Raw genomic sequence first — 9,306 nt, forward strand, 5'->3', positions numbered from 1 at the left:
ACACATAATGATTCAATATTTGTTTTTAAAGAAAATATGTTTTTATTTTTAGAGAGAGAGGTAGAGGGATGGAGAAATAGAAACATCGATATAAGAACATCATCAATTGGCTGCCTCCTACACGCCCCTTATTGGAGATCTAACCCACAACCCGGGCATGTGCCCTGACCAGGAATCGAACTGCCATCTCTTAGTTCCCAGGTCAACGTTCAACCACTGAACCACAATGGCCGGGCTGTTTTGTTTTTTACTGATTTTTTTTTCTTCTTTTTAGAGAGAGAGGGTAGGGGGTGGGGGAGAGGGAGAGAGAGATTAATTATTGTTCCACTTATTTATGCATTCATTGGTTGATTCTTGTATGTGCTCTGACAGGGAACCAAACTCACAACCTTGGAGTATCAGGATAATGCTCCAACCAACTGTGCTACCTGGCCAGGGCAATGATTCAATATTTGTAATTCAATATATTGCAAAATGGTCACCACAACAAGTCTAGCTATCATCTGCCACCTGACATAGTTACATTTTTTCTCTTGTGGTGAATTCCTTCTAGTCTAAAATTTTGTGAGTCTAGCCGAAACCGGTTTGGCTCAATGGATAGAGTGTCAGCCTGCGGACTGAAAGGTCCTGGGTTCAATTCTGGTCAAGGGCATGTACCTTGGTTGCGGGCACATCCCCAGTAGGGGGTGTGCAAGAGGCAGCTGATCAGTGATTCTCTCTCATCAATGTTTCTAACTCTCTAACACTCTCTCTTCCGCTCTGTAAAAAAAAAAAAAAAAAAAAAAAAAAAATCAATAAAAAATATATTTAAAAAATAAAATAAAATTCTGTGAGTCTATAACCTCGGGAACAGCATTTTGACTTTCTTAGATTTTGTCCTGGACCCAGACCACCTCTATTGCCCTTGCCCTGTTTTCCTGCCTCGGTTCCTGATGGACGGGTGTCCCTCTGTGGCTCCTGCATTAGCGCAGCCCCTTCTCCTAAATGCTCTTCCACAGTTTATATTGTTATCTTTTATGTGCATGTGTTTTATCTCCGCAGAAGTATTTTCAGGTTACAGCCCTGTTTTGTAAAACATACCGACCACTTCAGGTAACCTGGACATTTAGTAAGTATTAATTTCTTCATTGAAGAGTGTCTTGACAATCTATGCACCATTGTTATGAAAGTTTTTTTAAAAAATAAAAAACACAGTGTTGAGTAAAAATAGCTTTGGCTTGCCTGACTTAACTTGTTTCAGTGTAAAGACGCTATGCATTCTTCCTCTATGGTCCTTCCTGTGAGTTCCCTTCCAAGAGCAGTTTTCATAAATCTTCTGAAAATGTACATTCTTATGGGAACTATTTCTCCCCAGGCATTCCATTAAACTTGTCTGTCAGGTTATTCGGCATTTTATCTTGTTCCTTAGAGAGTTACTCAGCACTGTTAGGCCATTCCACTACTCAAGACCCCTCCATGTCTTCCCTTCTCTCACTGAGATTCCAATGTCAAGTGTGAGTTGCTAACCATGACTTGTACTGGCCTGGGGCCCCCACCACCTCTCCGGCCTGGCTGCCCCTTTCCTTTCTGCTCCCGGGCCTCTTTGCTGTTCCCTTGGCCTTAACTACTTTTGGCCCCAAAATGTCAGCATGCTGTGCCCCTTCACCTCCTTCAGGGCTTTTATTGAGAGGCTGAGAGGGGCCTTCCCTGACAGCCCTGACCCACCCCACCTGGCGAGCCACTCTCAATCATCCCTGCTCGGTTTTGTTGCTCTTCAAAGAATTCATCATCAACTAACATATTTCATATTTATTCATGGATTGCCTGTCTCCCACGCTGCTGCTAGTTTTTCTGCTGCATTAGTGAAACAATACTGATAGAGTCGGTAAAGATTATAAGAAGCTGCTGAAACGGGTTTGGCTCAGTGGATAGAGCGTCGGTCTGTGAACTGAAAGGTCCCAGGTTCGATTCCGGTCAAGGGCATGTACCTTGGTTGCGGGCACATCCCTGGTAGGGGGTGTGCAAGAGGCAGCTAGTCGATGTTTCTCTCTCATCGACGTTTCTATCTCTCTATATCTCTCCTTTCCTCTCTGTGAAAAATCAATAAAATATATTTTAAAAACATAAGACTTTTTAAAAAAAATTATAAGAAGCTGGATAGATTGAGAAAATTGGTTCAAAGTTCTAAAAATACTAAGTTTCACTTCATTGATTTCAATACCAGGAGCAGTTAAAGGTGACTTCTTTGTGTGGCCACTAGGTGGCAGGACGTGCACACACACCAGACTTCGCAAATGGGAGCGTTGATCTTAAGTTCGCCTTCAGCGGGCAATAATAGTACTAATCCCTTATGTTTGCAGGAGGCAGCTGGTCAATGTTGCCTTCTCACATTGATGCTTCTCTTTCTCCCTCTCCCTTCCTCTCTCTCTAAAAATAAATTAAAGCCAAAACAGGTTTGGCTCAATGGATAGAGAGTCGGCTTGGGGACTGAAGGGTCCCAGGTTCGATTCCCATCAAGGGCATGTTCCTTGGTTTCGGGCATATCCCCAGTAGGGGGTGTGCAAGAGGCAGCTGATCGATGACTCTCTCTCATTGAAGTTTCTAACTCTGTATCTCTCTCCCTTCCTCTGTACAAAATCAATAAAATATATTTAAAAAAAATAAAAATAAATGAATATATATATATTTTTAAAAAGTAATTTTTAGCTTAAAAAACAAAAACGAAACCAAACTCAAACCATGAAAGCGTCCCAGCTTCTCCCATGGATTTGGGATGGATCCTAAAATGCTTCTCCTTTCGGATCTCTTCAAACTTCAAACTATGTTTAGGGGGAAAGGGTTTAAGTTAGGAAGCTTCCCATAGACAGCGCCAGTGGGCAGCAGTGTGTCTGTTTATGTGACAACACACATTCCTGCCTCTGGCATGGTTGAGTGCTATAGGTGTGTTTTGTGTGAAAAATGAGGGTGTGTGATTCCCAATAGTATTGATAGGAACTGCACTGCTATCCCACTTTAGTGTTTTGGAACACTAAAGTGGGATAGCAGAAAAGTCACCTACATGTAAACATATTATTTAAATCCATTAAATATTATTCTTAGGTTTTCTAAGTTTATAAGAGGCAACCACTGGTGCAGAATTTTATTGGCAGAAATGTGATCTTTAAAAGCCCATTTCATTAATTGTCTTTGCTGCAGTGCCTATGGCATATTAGAAATAACTAAGGTTTTGAGTCTAAAATCTGGGGTGCGGTCCTAATTTAGCTCCTGGTGTACGACCTTCAGCACATGATGGAACCCCTCTGAGCCTCACTTTCCTTCTGTGTAAAATTGGTATAATACTACCCGATTAACAGAATAGGTATGAGGATGAATGAGATAATAGTAATGAAAACAGATATGAAGTAAAATCCCTGTATGTAAGGTGATTGTTATTATCACAGAGGCAGGGGGACAGTGTGGGTTTTTTAAAAATATATATTTTTATTGATTTTAGAGAGGAAGGGAGAAGGAGAGGTAAAAACATCAATGATGAGAGAGAATCTTTGATTGGCTGCCTCCTGCATGCCTCCTACTGGGGATTGAGCCTGCAACCCTGGGCATGTACCCTTGACTGGAATCGAACCTGGGACCATCTGGTCCACAGGCCGACACTCTATCCACTGAGCCAAACCAGCCAGGGCCACTGTGGGTTTTTTAAGCTGGAGGACCTAGGTTTTGTCATTACTCACTGTTAACCTTGGGTTACTTTGTTCAAATTACTGAACCTTAGTTTTCTTGCTGGGAGAAAAAAAAAAGAAAGAAAAAAAGAACTAATCAGCAACTCATTTACTGAGTATTTTCTAAGTGCCAGAGATTTCATTCTTAATATCTAAAATGTTTATATAACAACTAACTTAATCTCTATACCCATTTCTGAAATAGATTTGTTAAAATTGATTGATTATTATATAAGTACTGCATGTTAACTGATTGTGCCACTGGAGCTCCGAAAATTGATTGATTATTAAACTGTTGGTATTTTATTTTATTTTTTAAGTTTTTTAAGTTTTTTTTTAATTTTACTTAACTTATTCTTTCTTAAACTGTTGGTATTTTAGATCTAAAAGAGCCTTAAAAGCAATATGGTCTAAGCACTTTATTTTTTTTTTTTTATTTATTTAAAAAAACTTTACAAGTTTTTAAAAAATATATATTTTATTGGTTTTTTACAGAGAGGAAGAGAGAGGGATAGAGAGTTAGAAACATTGATGAGAGAGAATCATCGATCAGCTGCTTCTTGCACAACCCCTACTGGGAATGTGCCCGCAACCAATATATATGCCCTTGACCGGAATTGAACCTGGGACCTTTCAGTCCACAGGCTGATGCTCTATGCATTGAGCCAAATCGGTTTTGGCTAAGCGCTTTATTTTTAAAATATATATTTTTATTGACTTCAGAGAGGAAGGGAGAGGACAGAAACATCCTACATAATAAAAAAAATAACATGCAAATTAACCATCACTCTGTTATACCCATAAGCCACATCCACCAGCCACACCCACCAGCCAATCAGAACAAGTATGCAAATAAACCCAACCAAGATGGCTACAGCCACAGAGAGCAGGAGGGAGGCTTGGTTTCCCAGGCAACCGAAGAAGCCAAGCTTTCTGCCTGCCCTTGCAGGCCTAAGCCTCCACTCAAAGATACAAAGTTTCAATTATAGAAGGTAAACAAATCCAAACAGAAATAACAGGTGCAAAGGAGCAAGCAGATGTCTTGGCTCCGGTCCAGGCTACAAAGTTTCAATTGTAGAAGGTAAACAAATTCCAGATACCAGGATCTTTGCTTGGGTCACCAGGGGGCATGGCCGGCCTGTAAACCACCACAGGCCCCTCGCCCTGGCCACCCCACACCCCAAGGGAACCCCACCCTGATCAGGGACACCCTTCAGGGCAAACCAGCTGGCCCCCACCAGTGCACCAGGCCTCTATCCTATCTAATAAAAGAGTAATATGCAGATTATTGACCATCACTCCAACACACAAGATGGCTTCCCCCATGTGGTCAAAGATCCTGCTCCCATGTGGACACAAGATGGCCACCACAAGATGGCCAGCAGGGGAGGGCAGTTGGGAGGCACCGGACCTGCAAGGGAGGGCAGTTGGAGGCGATCAACCCTGCAGGGGAGGGCAGTTAGGGGTTACCAGGCCGGCAGAGGAGGGAAGCTGGGGGCAAACAGGCTGGCAGGGGAGCAGTTAGACATCAATCAGGCTGGCCGGGGAGTACTTAGGGGATGATCAGGCTGGCAGGCAGAAGCAGTTAGGGGCAATCAGGAAGGCAGGCAGGCGAGCAGTTGGGAGCCAGCAGTCCTGGGTTGTGAGAGGGATGTCCCAGATTGGAGAGGGTGCAGGCTGGGCTGAGAGACACCCTTCTCTCCCCTCCTCCTCCCAGGCCTATGCATGAATTTTATGCACCGGGCCTCTAGTCAATGATAGGAGAGAATCATGGACCGGCTGTTCCTGCACACCCTACAATGGGGATCAAACCCACAAACCAGGCATGTGCCCTGGCTGGGAATCAAACCTAGACCTCCTGGTTTATAGGTTGATGTCAAACCACTGAGCCACACCAGCCGGGCATATGCACTTTATTTTACTCGTGAAAAATAAAACTCCAGAAGAAAATATACTCCAGAGGTGAGGGAAAGTGCTTGACGTCCTAAGCTAATTGTGGGCAGAACTGAGACTAGGAAATAGCCAGTGGCTAGTTTCCAGGATATTTCATTGTCTCCATTCCTATCAAGGATATTCAGAGAAATGTGAGACCGAGAGTTGCTCTGCTATCTTTTGGCCCAGTTAGAGGTGTGAGTGAGGACCACCTGAGGCGGTGATATTGTGGTGCACAGTAGCTTAGGGGAGAGCAGAGAGGTGGGAAAGAATAATGTGGGTGGAGTGATGACAGAGGGCTACCTGGAGGAGGAGAGATGTGAACTGGGCATAGAAAAGCAACAGGAAGTGGTAAGCAGAAAGAGAGGATAGACATTCCAGAAGGAGAACATGGCATAAGTCAAAGAGGGGAAAGAGGTAAGAAGACGGAATTTGCAGGAGCTAACGCTTCCATAGGAGGCAGGGTAGGTGGTGGGTGAGGACTAGAGGCCAGAGACCTGGAATACCAGGCAAGGTTTCTTCTTAATTCCATAGCCAATGGGAACCATTGATTAGTTAATGCAATCATTTGTTTAATAGAGGTTTATTGGGCATCTACAGTGTGCTGTGCTCAGCTGGGCACTGGGGTTTTGTCCCTGCTTTCAGGCAGGTTCAGTCTAGTGTGGAGAACCCAGCAGGTGTAGCTCAGGAGATCACGGTTTGATTCCCGGGCAGGGCACATATAGGTTTGCGGGCTAGATCCCCCGGTGGGGGCTTGCAGGAGACAGCCCATCAATGATTCTCTCTCATCATTGATGTTTATTTCTCTCTCCCTCTCCCATCCTCTCTGAAATCAAGAAAAAATAAAAATAAAAAATAAAAAACAAAACATGTCTACTGTGAAGAGCTGGGTGATAAGCTGGTAAATGAATTCCATATTGAGAAATGCTCTGGCTGGCAATCCTGGACAGGGTGCCATGTTAGAGAGTGGCAGCGAGTGCATTCTCACACAGGTCAGCCAGAGACAGCTTCTCTGAACAACTCGTAGGAGGTCCATGTGGCTAGAACACTGTTAGCATGAGGGACTGAAGGAAGGGTGCTGGGGCTGGATAACACCGGAATGTGTTCTAAGTACATTGGAGGTTTTTAAGCAGGTAAGTGATTTGGCCTGGTTTTATTATTTATATACATAATTAATTGATGCATATTGAAGCCACTCTTCTTGTTTGCACTGTAGGGAATGAACATAGTGGAAGCAGGGAGACCACTGCCGGTCGGGGCCATGCAGAAATGCTCAAGAGAGACAAGGCGACTTTGATGGGGAGGAGAGCAATGAGGCACAGCATCTTCATGGAAATGAATGTGGGGGGCGTGGCTGAGAGAGACAGTGTAAAGGTACCGTCTCCAGGGCGTATGGATGGGTTGGCTCTGAGGAGTAATAGAGACTTCAGTGGACTGAAGGAGCCCCAAGAAGATGCGTCCATGTCTTAATCCCCGGAGCCTGAGAGTGTGACCTTATTTGGGAGAAAATGTCTTTGCAGATGTAATCAAGTTAAGGATCTCCAAATGACATCACCCTGGAGTACCAAAACAAACTCTAACTTCTCTGACAGTGTCCTCATAAGAGACACGGAGGAGAGACAGGGAGAAAAGTGGAGAAGGCCGGGTGAAGATGGTTGCAGGGGTTGAGGTGATGCAGCTCAGGGGACTCCTGGAGCCACAGAACATGGGCGGATGGAAGGACGAGACAAGGAAGGGTTCTCCCCCAGAGCCTCCAGGGGGAGCGCAGCGAGGCTGACACCTGGTTCCCAGGGGCCTGGCCTCCAGGACAATGAGGGAGTAAATGCTGCTGTTTGAAGTCACCAAGTTGGTGGTGATACTTGATGGCAGCCACAGGAAACTACTGCAAAGAGGGGGGAGTCTGGGATGGCCCCCAGGTTTCTGGCTTATGGTGTTGCCATTTACTGCATTGGGCAAGTCTGGGGTTGGGCGGTGCTGGTGCTAGGACTAAGCGTTAGAGTTTGCCCTAGCCGGCTGCTCAGTGGTTAGAGCTCTAGCCTGCAGACCAAAGGGTTTCGGGTTTGATTCCTAATCAGGGGCGTGTACCTGTTGCAGGTTCAATCCCTGGCCCCAGTTGGGGTGCGTGCGGGAGGCAGCCAATTGATGCGTTTTTCTCATGCGGACGTTTCTCTCTCTCCCCTCCCCTCCTTTCCTTTCACTAACTCTAGAAATTAATGGAAAGGATATCCTTGGGTGAAGATTAAAAAAAAAAAAAAAGAGTTAAAGTTTGGACATGTTCAGTTTGAAATGCTTGTGAGAAGGCTAAGCAGAGAAGGTGGCAAGTAGCTGGATGGAGGAGTCGGAGCTCAGAGGAGGGTCAGGAGAAAAGAGAAAAACCCAGAATTGCCGGCCTACAGGTCACATTTAAACCACAGAAATCGATGCAACCTCCTAGGAAGAGGGGGAAGAGTGGAGCTGGGGAAGACCCGCGGACAGTGCCATGTGCTTCTCAGTCCATTTGTGGGAAAACTGTTCAATCCTTTACCTTCTGTTTTTTTCTTTCCCTTACCCCTGGTGCCCATGTGTTGTAAGAGAGGTGAGTTATAGAAGAGCATGCTAACTATAAGGTAGTTAATTTCAGGGCAAAACAATGGAATCCTGCCTTCCCAAACACTTTCTCCATCTGTTGACTAATGCTTGGCCTCCTGTGATTAGAGATTCATTTCTTCAGGCATCAAAACCTACATATTCTGCCAGGACCGGTTTAGCTCAATGGATAGAGCGTCGGCTTGGGGACTGAAGGGACCCAGGTTCAATTCCGGTCAAGGGCATGTACCTTGGTTGCTGGCATATCCCCGGTAGGGGGTGTGCAAGAGGCAACTGATCGGTGACTCTCTCTCATCGATGTTTCTAACTCTCTATCTCTCTCCCTTCCTCTCTGTACAAAATCAATAATAAAAAAATAAAATAAAAAAAAAATTAAAAAAAACAAAAACCTACATATTCTGTCTTTGCATGGCATTGCAGAAGTGATGGGAACCAACCAAGTTTGCTAAAGTAATTGTGATAGAACTGTATTAGCCTCAGGGGCTACTGGGTGGTCCATTTTATCATAGCACAGTGAAATGAAACAAAACAAAACAAAACAAAGCAAAACAAAATGAAATAAAATAAAACCTACATAATCTTTGTTAGAAGTCACCCATAACTTTTCCTTTACGTCTCAGTGAGAATTGGTGTGTCAGACACTTTCCCCAGAGCAGGTTGTGATGCCCGGGTGACAGGAGTGCGGGAGAACAAAAGCATGACCTTTGGGCCATGCCCTGGGTGGCTGAGTAGAAAAGGGCGATGATGAGGATGTGGGGACCCTGAAGCCTGGCCACACCTGCCCCACCACTCTGCATGGGGGGCGGGGGGGACACGCCTGCTAGAGAGAGGCTCCTCCCTTCCCCGAGGCCGTGGTCTGAAAACTCAGAACCAAACTCCCTCCCGCACCTCTGGTTTCCTGCTGGTGGGATCTCTGCCCGAATTCAGAATGAGACGTGAAAGAAACATCGGTGACATGCAACAGGCGGCCTCACAATATCCGAGAGGAAATTGACTGCATGGACTGTGCAGCGTTTCAAGGGCTGTTCTGGAGTTTCCGCTTTTCTAAAGTGATGGGCACTCTCACTGGCCCATGGATGCTACCTCGAGTCTC

At 45.1% G+C, this 9,306-nt stretch overlaps 1 non-coding gene across 1 annotated transcript; it reads left to right on the forward strand.

The window, feature by feature from the left end:
* Window positions 1–8,594: 8,594 nt before the first annotated feature.
* Window positions 8,595–8,729, forward strand: LOC118725091. The gene has a single exon (XR_004989838.1). It is a non-coding gene; the product is annotated as a small nucleolar RNA SNORA66 (small nucleolar RNA).
* Window positions 8,730–9,306: the final 577 nt, after the last annotated feature.

The sequence above is a fragment of the Pipistrellus kuhlii genome, unplaced genomic scaffold (genome assembly GCF_014108245.1).
Source record: "Pipistrellus kuhlii isolate mPipKuh1 unplaced genomic scaffold, mPipKuh1.p scaffold_m20_p_2, whole genome shotgun sequence".
Taxonomy (NCBI): Eukaryota; Metazoa; Chordata; class Mammalia; order Chiroptera; family Vespertilionidae; genus Pipistrellus; species Pipistrellus kuhlii.